This window comes from Sceloporus occidentalis, unplaced genomic scaffold (assembly GCF_023333645.1).
Source record: "Sceloporus occidentalis isolate IW3139 unplaced genomic scaffold, rSceOcc1.0.p SCAF_7, whole genome shotgun sequence".
In the NCBI taxonomy this organism is placed as follows: Eukaryota; Metazoa; Chordata; class Lepidosauria; order Squamata; family Phrynosomatidae; genus Sceloporus; species Sceloporus occidentalis.
In genome coordinates, this window is record NW_028316987.1 from 23590317 (window position 1) to 23602685 (window position 12369).

General features: G+C 43.5%; 1 protein-coding gene across 1 annotated transcript in view; it reads right to left on the minus strand.

Annotated features, from left to right (window-relative positions):
* Window positions 1-12030, minus strand: part of GALNT1 (polypeptide N-acetylgalactosaminyltransferase 1) — a 63493-nt gene extending 51463 nt beyond the window's left edge. Inside the window, exon 1 of the mRNA XM_089532364.1 lies at window positions 11605-12030. The gene's annotated coding sequence lies outside the window, so the exon portion shown is untranslated. The remainder of the gene's footprint in view (window positions 1-11604) is intronic.
* Between the last annotated feature and the right edge of the window lie 339 nt (window positions 12031-12369).

Consider the following 12369-nt stretch of genomic DNA (forward strand, 5'->3'; position numbering starts at 1 on the left):
CATTGTCCCCAATGGTGGTGTGTGCATGTGGCTGTGCCATTAAATTTCATCATCCCAATGCTGGTGTGGCCGCATAAACATGCCACCATTGGGGACAATGCAGGCTTGAGCATCTGTGGATGTTGGTATCTGCAGGGGGGTCCAGACCGGATCCCCCATGGATATCAAGGGCCGACTGTGCATACTACCACCATTTGTCTGTCCTGACCTTTGCCTGTAACTTCTGAGCATCACTTCAAGGCATTTTCCCATTTGAAAGGACTTCCTGGGCACCAATAGGAAGAGAGGCTTCTTGCATTATCAAATGACCTGAGATGCAAAGCATTCTACAATTGCTGTCCATCCTATCACTGACATCTCAGTAGGCACTGCCCTTGATGGCTATTGTACTGAAAATGGCACACTCTTTGTAACATAAGCTTGTTCAGACCATTGCACTAACAAATGCTACATATGGAATGGGAAGCTCATTGCTGTAGATCGGGTCATACAGTATATGAAATTCTAATCTTCTGAAGGTTTTGGACTTCAGCTCTCAAAAGTCTTAGTCAGTGTGGGAAATACTCAGGAATTCTGGGAGCTGAAACACCAAACACATGGAGGACCAGACTGTGAGAATCACTATTTTAAAGAACATCTTCCATCTTTTCTATTTTGGCAGATGACTTTTAACTTTGAATACAGCTACAGGAATGTATAGGTTAATCATTTTCTCCACAAACATAAACATGTAGACATTTTCTTTTTTTCATAAGAAACCCTAATTTTTTTTCTATATTCTCCCCTATTCCCATTCCAGGATGGCAGTAAGTCAACAAAATGAAACAATGGAAAAAGCCAAGATAGCACAATTGTGATTAGACAACAGATACTTTTCTACCCGCTTTCCATGAGGAACAGTCAAGTGCCTCTGCTGTAAATCAGTCTCTTAAAGGTCTAAAAAGAAACGTTGGCTGAAATGTTTGGAAGACAGTATCATGAACACAAATACATCCTATTTCTGTTATTCTTATATTTCAGTCTACACCTTAGATAAAGGAGCTTACAACAACCTACCGTTAATACGGCAAGCTTGGAATGGGGGTGAGGAAAAGTTGAACATAATGTTGCAGTGTACTCAGTTCTTGTACCTGGTTTACTCTTATTTTAAAAAGAGGAGAGATCTAGACTTATATGGATAATGGTTGTAGAGTTGAGAGCAACTGAAGTGCTAGGGGAGACACAATTAGCCCAGTTCCTGCAAGCCATTTTTGCCATTAATCCTCCTTCTCTCTCAAAATTTGAGAATTCTGGGATACAAATTATTCTAAAACCCCAACTGCTGTTAATTCACTTGCTCTCACTGGGAGGTTTGGATTTCTGGGAGAAAAACCCACAGATAACACCCAAGACCAATCTTGATAAAATGATCCCCTCTCCTATCCCAATTCAGCATAGTTGCATTCAAAATATTTGGGTACCCTCAGCAAATTGTCCCTTTCCCTCTAACATCAAATGAAAATTGTAAGTAACCCAGAGGTTGGGTCACACACATTTGTCTAATGTATATACTCGACTATAAGTAGAGAAATTTATGCTAAAAAATTGACCCTAAAATCCTGGTTTGACGTATATATAGGTTAATATGGTACTGCTATTGAGAGAAGCACCACCCGACTCTCCCGGCCTCAGCAGTGATCCCTGAAAGAGCTACTGAGGTAGGGTACCTCGTGTAAAAACGAGGTAAGTCCCTCCTCCATGGGATTGCAAATCTACAGCACTAAATAAATAAATAAATAAATAAGGCTTCTCTCTTCCTCCTCTCCCTGGATCTCTAATCACAAGGAACATCTCACTTTCCCGCACTTCCCTTCCCTTCTCAACATCTGGGATGTTAAAAGCATCTCCTCTAGCACCAGAGAAGTGGTGTTAGGTGGTCAGGAGAAGTCCAGAGTGGGAGAAGGAGGGAGGGAAGGAAGAGGTGTTTTCTTTTTATTTTCTCATACGCAAGCGTGCTTTAAGTGGCTTTCAGTATATGCTGAAAGCCGCACGGGGAAGAAGGGGTGGTGCGTCCGATAGGGATGAATTGGGCGTGCGCCCATGGTGCGCGCGTGCTGCCGCGCCGCCACACGCATGAGCCTCATTTAAATGGGGCTCGAGCATACGCGTTATTTGTTTTACGCAGGGAGTCTGGAATGGATCCCCCACGTAAACAAAGGGTGAACTGTATTGGAAATTGTACAAAACCTTTTGTTAAGCTCACCATAGACTCCACCCTACCTTCTGACAACTATCTCTTCCTTCCTCTGAGGCAAGTAAATGAGTCAGTAACAACGGGAAAGGCAGGTTCCTTGTTATTTTTTCTAATTTCTAAATGGTTTAGCATGAATTGTAAAACATACAGTAATTACAGATAACTGGAAATATTGTAGCCATGGAAAGAAGGAGCCCTGCTTCCAGTATATTTCCGATTTCCTATTATCATCTAGCCATTCTGGCTAACTACTATCAACTGTCTTGCAAGACAAAGTGGAGAGGAGGAGAGAGGGAGGGAGATGAAAAATATTTGGAGTCTGTCTCATGACAGCCATTCCATGCCAACCACAGGGCATGGTGGACAATGGACAGTAGAAGGCCATCTACCATCAACTGTCATGTGGGAAGGATTCCAGAAGGGGAACAAGATGAGAGTAAGAACAGGCACCTCCTCCTGTTCCAGAAATGGACTCTCTTTCCATCCATAGCACCAGCCATCACTATCTGCCTTGTGGGAAGCAATCTGTTGAATTAATTAACAGTTTATTATGTTTTAATATTACTAATAAGCAGTCTAAGATTTATACCCTGAAAGGTGACATAAAATTAAGGAAAGAAATTAGTATATTCATTTTGTTTGTAACAGAAATCCAAAGGACCTCAATCCCTAACATGCTACAAATAAATAAATATATATTCTCAATCTTTTGAACTGATAACACAGGGCAGGGGGAGAGCAGCAACTGTCTTCTGTGTGTACAGAACAGAAATTGTGGGGCAAATTGTAAACTATGTTATACTTATTTTTAGATCTAAAGTCACTTTGTTTCATTAGAAACATAAACTCACACTTGGGTGTACAGCGCGCCCACGCCATACGCGATTTCCACTTTACGCGGAAGATATGCTCGAATACATTGAATGATGTGTGCGCCTCTGATGCATGTGCACCATGCCGCCACAAACACAAGCCTCATTCTATTGAATGGGGCTTGAGTTTACAAGATATTTCCCTTATGCGGGGGGGGGGGGGCGGGGGGACGGATCCCTGCGCAAGACAAGACTCCACTGTATTACAATTTAAAAGTATAGTACATTCAGAAACATTTACAAAATAATAAAATTAAAACCAGAGGAGTCTATCATTATTAAGGTTAAACTGAACTCATTCTCCTCTAGCATCTATTTGGGGGGGATCTGTTTTCAGGAAAAAAATTAAGAAGAGGGAAAAACTGGGAGCCAAGAATTGTTCAATACTAACTTTGCTTTATGAAACGTTAGGTAACTACTGTACTCATTTGCCAATGTTTCTTTATCAGCACTTCCTTCAATTTTATCATGTTCACAAATCTCTAGAAACCAAAAGGTTATCTTCTGGATTAGGCAACCTTCTCTACCCTTTCACTTAACAGTTTATTTCTTGACTTGCCATTGCTAAACACATACCAGTTTACCAGGAATCTAAAGAAGTTAAGAGGCAAAAGGTCAGAAGCTACTGTCCAAAGGAGTTAGAGATTGGTTTTAGGCAGGCAATCTCCCTGCATGAGTGCAGATCTGTACTGGTGGTGGGAACATAGGTGTGAATGTAAGCCTTCCCCCAATGTTATCACACACCTGGTAGCTTCTTAGACTTTTATATAATGAACACATAGATCTTGTTTCAGTTGAATGTTTGGTTCATCCCATTATAGAGCATCCATGATTGAAAACTAGTCTTATCAAGCAATATTGCTCAGTGTGCAAGGATATGAGTTTCAGCAGGACATTCAGCAGCAGGACCTGCATATGAACCCACATCCCGGCCCACTTACACACAGATAAAAGCCTGTACAGAGCACATGTATTGCTCTCATAAAAATGTGGCACATGGGATGTGCTTAACCCAGACTACATTCAATAAACTACAGTTGAAAGACCTTTTTAAGTATGTGTTTAGAAATCATGTGGGGGAAGAACAAAGTAGCAACATAAGCACACTCTCTCCAAATATTTTATTATAACTAGGTGTGGGATTAAGGGAATGCCCATCACTGTTGGTGTGGGATGTTCCTTGCGCATGTAACAAAGGATGTAAAAGATGAAGCAAAGGAAATGGTGACTACATTAGCTGTGATTCCAGCCCTTAAATTTAATTTCATAATTTTGCCTGATTTTAGCCCAGATCCTGGAAAAGCTGACAAACATACACAAATGTCTTATTCAAAACCTTCAAAGCCCAACTCCTCATCAGTAGACTATCCGAATAAACGGTGGAACTGTTCTTCAGTGACATCACTGATATAAACACTGCCTGTGCTATTGCAATCTATTGACTCATTATCCAATGTTGATTCATCTTTGTCTTTGTAGATTACATCATCTTCTGTGGAACTGATAGCTACTGCTGCATTTCAGGAATGACTTTGTGGAACTGAATCCCAAGCGTCCTTTACCAAATCAATGTCTGGTTTCCTCACGTTCCCTCCTTTTGATAACTTTGCCTGACCAGAATACATCCATTGTTGCCACATATTGCAGTCGCTCCTTGAAAGGCTTGGTAAGACAACTAACCAATCAATGCAGCATCAAAGTTAGGGCACCTGAATCGCTGCTGAAGTAGTCAGCATTTTCTTTGCTTTGTCCTTTATATATATCCTTTGTTACATGTGCATGGAATATATCACACACCAATAGTAACAGGCATGTTCTTAGCCCCATGCCTTCTCACTTACCCTACACATCACACAGGCACAATTACGTTCTCTTCTAATCCATCCAGCCTTTAGGATGAACATGAACAGATACACATGCTAGAATTTTTAAGTTCTTTCACATAGGCCTGTTACAGACTGCCAAAATAAAGCTGCTTCAGGGCTCTTTGGAGGTATGCTGTTTAAATGATGCATGGGTCCTAAGAGTCCAGAGGTCACGCCAAAGCCACACTCCATTCCTAAGCACTGGAATGCAGCTTTGGTGCAGCTTCTGGATTCTTAGGATGCATGCATCATTTAAACAGCATACATCCAAAGAGACCCGAAGCAGCTTTATTTTGGCAGTCTGTAACAGGCCATAGTTTTCCTTTTGAATATTATCACTGGACACATCTAACAGACAAGACAGGATGACTATGAAATGGGTCCTTCATGACAGGTCACTTACAGAAGTATGGTCTTCTCACCAACACTTGCTACTGTTCAATTACAAGGCATATCAAAAGTCATTGGGGGTTTCTTCCATATCACCAATGTTAACCACACTGAAGTCCTTTTTTTGTCTCTGCTTTATGATAAATTTATAGAATGAAATGACCTTTTTATCCAACCCTTTACACAGCTTCTGTGACATCTTTGTTCATTGATGAAGACACAATTCGTATCAGTTCACAAACTGCATACATCAACCAGCCAATGCTTTAAACTGTGCCATATCTTTGGTCGATGATTTTTTCTTCTTTTGCCATCTGAATCACGCTTATCCAAATGCACTTATCCAAATGTAGCCATTTTGTTTGCATTTTATTATTAGTCATTTAGATCCTTTTCCATTGCATCAAAAGACACAGGTTTGCAATGCAGCAATTTCTTTGACTTCAGCATTCCTTGTAGCCTTTCCCCCCAGTTTCAAATGCTTCACTGAGACCAAATTCTCTTGCAGCTAAACAATTATTGGATTCCTTTGGTATGTTCAATAACTTTCGGTTTGAACAATGCCATGCAAGAAGCTCTCCTTTTCTTTTTGGAACTCATTTTGCAGAAGTTATAATTCTATTTTACATAACTGTAATTAACACAAGATTGATCATAGGCTTATCGCAGGATTTATTGAAATACTGATCACATACAAGTGAAGGCTTTGGTACCATAAGTAAGGCCTTTTCTTCAGAAAAGATTAACATCTGGTTGTAAGTAAAGGAAATAACACATGCAGACAAAATGGCTACTGGAACACCATGATTAGCTTAAGCATTTGGATAAGGTGGTTCAGATTGGGGAAAAAAGAAAAACATTAAGTAAACAAAGGTATTACAAAACAATTAATATGTCTTTTCAGCCACTTCCATAGCTGATTATTATGGTTCAGGTATCACTATCAGTCTCTGAAACTGTTGCCTTGTCTTAATAGCCTGCCATTAACTCAACTCCTGTGGCAACCAGCGCTGACCCATGGATACGTCAACCCAGGTTTTCCGACTAAATTGTTAAGACTATAACTTCCCAACTTTCAGTTGAGTATATACAGTAATCACAAAATGAAATAATTCATAATCCAGTTTTTCAGCTTTTTTCTTCTGGATTTCTCAGGCCTTCTCATCTACAGCCATGCATTCCTAGAAACTTACAGAAGATCTAGCAAGGAAACAGCTGAAAATGGACAAACCAGCTTTTAAAACAGAATGTTTTTAAAGGACCAGCTTGGGGTATTGTATTGTGTTAAAGCAGTGGTTCCCAACCTGTTGGTCGGGACCCCTTTGGGGGTCGAACGACCCTTTCACAGGAGTCGCCTAAGACCATCGGAAAACACGTATTTGCATGTAGCAATGAAAATAATTGTATGGTTGGGGGTCGCCACAACATGAGGAACTGTATTAAAGGGTTGCGGCATTAGAAAGGTTGGGAACCACTGTGTTAAAGTGTTATAAACAGTTTTATCTTTTTAAATTGTATTTTATTGTTTTAACAAGGCATCTTTTTAAATATTGTAATAATTTAATTCCAATTTAATGTACCACTCTATGTTTTTAATTGCATCCTTCTTTTAATATTATGAGCCATTGTGAGTCCCAGTTCTGGGAAAAGAACAGGATACTACTACTACTATACTACTACTAATAATAATAATAATAAATAGAGTAGCCATTTCATTCTCAAAAATGACCCTGCATAATGATCTCTGGGAAAAGAACAGGATGCTACTACTACTACTACTACTAATAATAATAATAATAATAATAAATAGAGTAGCCATTTCATTCTCAAAAATGACCCTGCATAATGATCTCCGTCCAAAAATGGGAAATGGAGATACACAAGAAGAAGAGAAGGAATGGCCAGCTAAACAGTTATTCAGGACAACAATTATTCAGCCTGCACACAAGTGCTTATAGAGGCCTTAAAGAAGTATTGGATTCCTTTGCATGTTCAATAACTTTCAGTTTGAACAGGATATAATAAACAATATGGGGATTGGTAGTTAAAATTCAGAGGAATTGAAGTTAACTGCAACAATGTCCTATAAAGTTTGCCAGATGTCATGCATCTTACTAAGAGGGCTACAGTATGACCCCCATATCCACAGGGGATATGTTCCCAGGCTTACCACGGATAGTGAAAATAACAGATATTGGCAAACCCAATATTTCTAATGGAAACTGACCACAGAGTCATGCTGGAGGACCTTCAGATGCCTAGAGAGATGTTTTGTTCCAGATGTAAGTAAGTGAAACAGCAGTTGCTGATTTCAGATATGGAGGTCGTACTGTGTACAATTAAGAGGCATGAGGGACAACTTAACCTGCTGGCTTACTTTGGGGCGTTGACACCTCTGAAATGGATCATATCTTTCAATGTCATGAAAGCCTACTTTCCTGTGTTGTCTTTCCTTCAATGGCTCATTTTCCTTAATATTTTGGTTGTGCTGCCTTCAATTCAGCTGCACCTGGTTAATCCGAAAGGGTGATCCAACCAAAGTCATTTATATTAAGGGCTCATTCCATCCCTTCAACCCATACTTCTGCTGTGTAACACACTTCACAGCTGAAAGAGACTGTGCGTTATGTTTTGTGTTAGCCACTGTACTCTGCTTAATTCACAGAGTATGGTACTTTGTACTTGCTCTGGTTCCTAAGATCTGAATGTCCTATCTATACAATGGTAGATACAGCTATAGGGGCAAAATAGATGGCCCAAATGGAGTGGCCTCATGCCACTCTGGCACCATTCATGCTGGGATCATGGTGACCACCTGTGCCCGGTCCCAATCTGTCACGGGCTGCCAGAATTATATTCGCTCCTTCTTGGTCCAGTTCTCCTATGATGGTGTGGTGTTGGCATGGCTTCCAGCCACATTTGGAGTGTGCATCATCTAAATGCCATGCCCCCAACATGGCCTGAAGCCAGTGCTTTTGGCCCATCTGCTTCATACCATAGTGAGTGAGCTTTTTTTGTTTCGCCTTGTCTTGCCTGACTGCAACATATTTCATCAAAAGGTTCTTGTGCAAATAGCTATTTGTTTCTTTCTACCCTTCTAAAATGACCCATATTCTTTACTAAGATGTTGGGTCCTTTAAGGCAGGTATTGCTAAATCTAGTCCTGGTCCCTATAAGACAACCATACTGTCTTTTATTCCTACCTACATCCCAAGGAACATGGAAAATCAAACTAATTCCACATTGTCCCCGTCCCCCCTGAACATGATGCCTCTGGCTTGTTTTTGAGATATCTCACTCTTCAGTAAGATTCCTACAACATCTTATGAAGAGTCAGATACCCTGGTTTAAATTCCAAGTTGATTCCACCCTCCAGGAGCTTCCCCATGAACCATAACACATAGGCCTGTTACAGACTGCCAGAATAAAGCTGCTTCGGGTCTCTTTGGAGGTATGCTGTTTAAATGATGCATGCACCCTAAGAATCCGGAAGCTGCACCAAAGCTGCACTCCAGTGCTTAGGAATGGAGTGTGGCTTTGGCGCGACCTCCGGACTCTTAGGACCCATGCGTCATTTAAATAGCATACCTCCAAAGAGACCCAAAGCAGCTTTATTTTGGCAGTCTGTAACAGGCCATAGTTTATTAAAGATATTTTGATGCTGCTTCTCCTTTGCATAAATTCCAAAGGATTAGTAAAAAAACCACACCATTAAAGAGTCCCATAAAATATAAAACAATGTATAAGAGTTATAAACAGGTCACAACTGAGTAGTGCCAGTGAAAATGCTGTTTTCAAAACAAACACAAATACACAACTAGCACATGCTAAGGTAAGCACCACCTCAAAATAAGGCCTATCTCTGTGTTACTGCCTTATGGGATTCTGGAAGCCACAGAACGGCTTTGGAAACTACAACAGCCTAGGAAACCTTCTTTGAGACAGTATACTTTTAGGGACTGTAAGTCTTCATGTACTACTACCAAGACCTTTAACAAAGGTCCGGTAGCAGACTAATAATGAGATACAAAGGGCCCGAAAAAAAGCTGCTTTGGGTCACTTCGGAGGTAGCCATGCTCCAGTCCTAAGGACTGTTGCGCAGCTTTGGCACAGATTGTGACAAGGCAATGTAGGAATTAACCTAACTGCTGCATTTTTCACCGACTTCACCTTTCAAATCAGACTTAAGGGCAGCCCATGATAGACCACATTCAATTCAGCAATTTTTGAGGACGTACATATAGGATCACAATACCCAGATCACCTGATGTAAGAGTGAGCATAGCTAACTTAAGAGCTGGTTGTAGATGCTGCCTGGAGCTTCAATGGCAGCATCCCATCCAGGAGCACCTTTAAACTGTACATTTGTTACTTCAGGGGAGATGCAATCTCAACCAGAGCCGATAACGCTCCTAATTTCCAGATGTAGCAACCGCTGATCCATTTGGTCAGGCTTCAGCTTCAGCGCACTGATTTAAGGCACCAATAAAGGTTGTGCGCTGCCTCTCTTGAATGGGGGGGAAAAGAGCTAATAAGCACCTTCCTTCAAATCCTGTAGTAACCCAGCAGCTTCGTATCAATATCAAATAGCAACGCTCCACAACAAGATTGCTGGGGGCTAGCACAGAGTTCCCAATGTCATTCCCTGGGACCGGCCTTGTAGGCATGAGTGAAGCCAACATTAAAAAGGCCGCCAGGTGCCAAAACTCCCCTGAGCTGATCTAGGAAGAGGGGTCAAAAGCTGCTAAGTGACAGAGGCCTGTTACAGACTGCCAAGATAAAGCTGCTTCGGGTCTCTTTGGAGGTATGCTATTTAAATGATGCATGGATCCTAAGAGTCCAAAGCCACACTCTATTCCTAAGCACCGGAGTGCAGCTTTGGTGCAGCTTCTGGACTCTTAGGACCCATGCATCATTTAAACAGCATACCTCCAAAGAGACCCGAAACAGCTTTATTTTGGCAGTCTGTAACAGGCCAGAGTAAGAGTGCTCTGTCTCTCTGGCCTCTTACAGACAGGCCAAAATAAAGCTGCTTCGAGTCACTTTGGAGGTATGCTATTTCAATGATGCATGCATCCTAAGAGTCCAAAAGCCGCACCAAAGGCACACTCCAGTTCTAAGGACTGGAGTGCAGCTTTGGTGCAGCTTTTGCACTCTTAGGACACATGCATCATTGAAATACCATTCCTCCAAAGTGACTCGAAGCAGCTTTATTTTGGCCTGTCTGTAACAGGCCCACCATTCATCAGGACAACCGAAGCTGATTCAGGCCCACAAATGAGTCAGGACAAAGACCGGGATTGTCTAGACATCCAGTGTACTCTGTGGCCCCGTACAGACTGCCAAAATAAAGCTACTTCTGGTAACTTTGGAAGTATGCTGTTTAATTGATGCATGCATGTGTCCTAAGAGCCTGGAAGCTGTGCCAAAGCTGCGCTCCAGTCCTTAGGGCTGGATCACGGCTTCAGCGTGGCTTCCGGACTCCTAGGACCCATGCATCATTTAAACAGCCTGTCTCCAAAGTGACCCGAAGCAGCTTTATTTTGGCCTGTCTGTATGGGGCCAACGGATACGTGAAGTTAACCCCGTTTCTCAAGCGCCTCGCCCCAAAGGAGAGTGTCCAGCACTGGACGGGTGCCGTTACGCATGTCATACGCGTTGTGAATTTTGGGGCGCAGGACTTGTTTCGGGGTTACGTCAAGTGCAGTGGAGACTACCCCTTGTGCGAGGTTGCATTTAGCACCTGGGCTTACGGGTTCAAACTGTTTCCCGTTGGCTCAAATAAGCCGCGATAGTCGAGAGAGAAGTCGTCAAACGTCTTGGACTGTCCGTTATCCTCAGACAACATGGGAAGCCCTCTCTGTCCAGAGCTGGGACTTTTCCTCCGCCGAGCTTCCTTCTGTTAGCACTGAAACCATACAAATGCATTTAAAGTACTATAAGTCCACCTCGTGTTTAAGTCGATGGCAGGTTTTGGGGCCCAAATGATGGATGCCCCATAATGGTAAAACTTAGGGGCATGCAGCAGCAAAGGCTCTAAAGGGGGAAGCAAAGGACAGCCGTGCAGACGTCACTGTTTTGGGCTCAGGCTAAATAAAGGCTGGATGGAGAAGAGAACACAGGGAGCTCAGCGCTTTACAACCTCCGACTCCCAGAATTCCACAGCCAAGAGCCAGACAAGGAGTTAAAGCGGTTCCAAACCGGGTTATTTCCCCCAGTGTGGATGCAGCTTCCAAAGAGGTACCTGAAGCTCTCGCGCAGAGTCGATACGGACGGATCTGAGTTCAAGTCTCCATCCCCGGCTGGGATCCGAAGGAGGGGCTGAGAAGGGCATCCGTCTCTCCCGCAGCCGCCTCTTCTTCTTCTTCTTCCGCGGACAGGCTCCGAAGGCTGCTGCTGCTGCTGCTGGTGCTGCTTCCTCCGCCGCCACTTTCCCGCCAACCAGGTCCCCCTGGCGGTGGAGGGGAGGGCGGCGCCGCCAGCTCGGAGGGAGACCCGCCGCTGCCGCCTCCGCCTCCGCCGCCGCAACCTGGACGGCCGGCTCTCAGAGGACGCTCCTGACAGGAAGAGGAAGAGGAGGAAGAAGAGGAGGAGGAGGAGGAGGTGTTAACCGTCGCACCTCAAGAGCGCGCCCACCCGACGACGACGACGACGACGCCCCGTTGCCTGGCGAGCGCGCCCTCCCTCGGCGTCATTGGCCCACGCAGGCTTCGCCCCGCCCACTCCTGGCGACGTCAGAGGGTTGGGTAAGGGTCCCGCCCCGCCCACAGGCGCGACCCGGATGTCTCAGTCACGTGGGCGGTCTCTCTCTCTCTCTCTCTCTCTCTCTCTCTGAGTGAAGAAGGAAGGAAGCGAGGAAGGTGACAGAACGGGTGGGCGTGGCCGGAGGTGAGGGGTGGGCGTGGCGTCGTGGCTTACGTCACGCTGTGGGAGGGAGGGAGGGAGGGGCTGCTCTGCGGTTGGGCTTCGAAGTGATCACGTGTTCTATATATGTGTGTATATATAGATG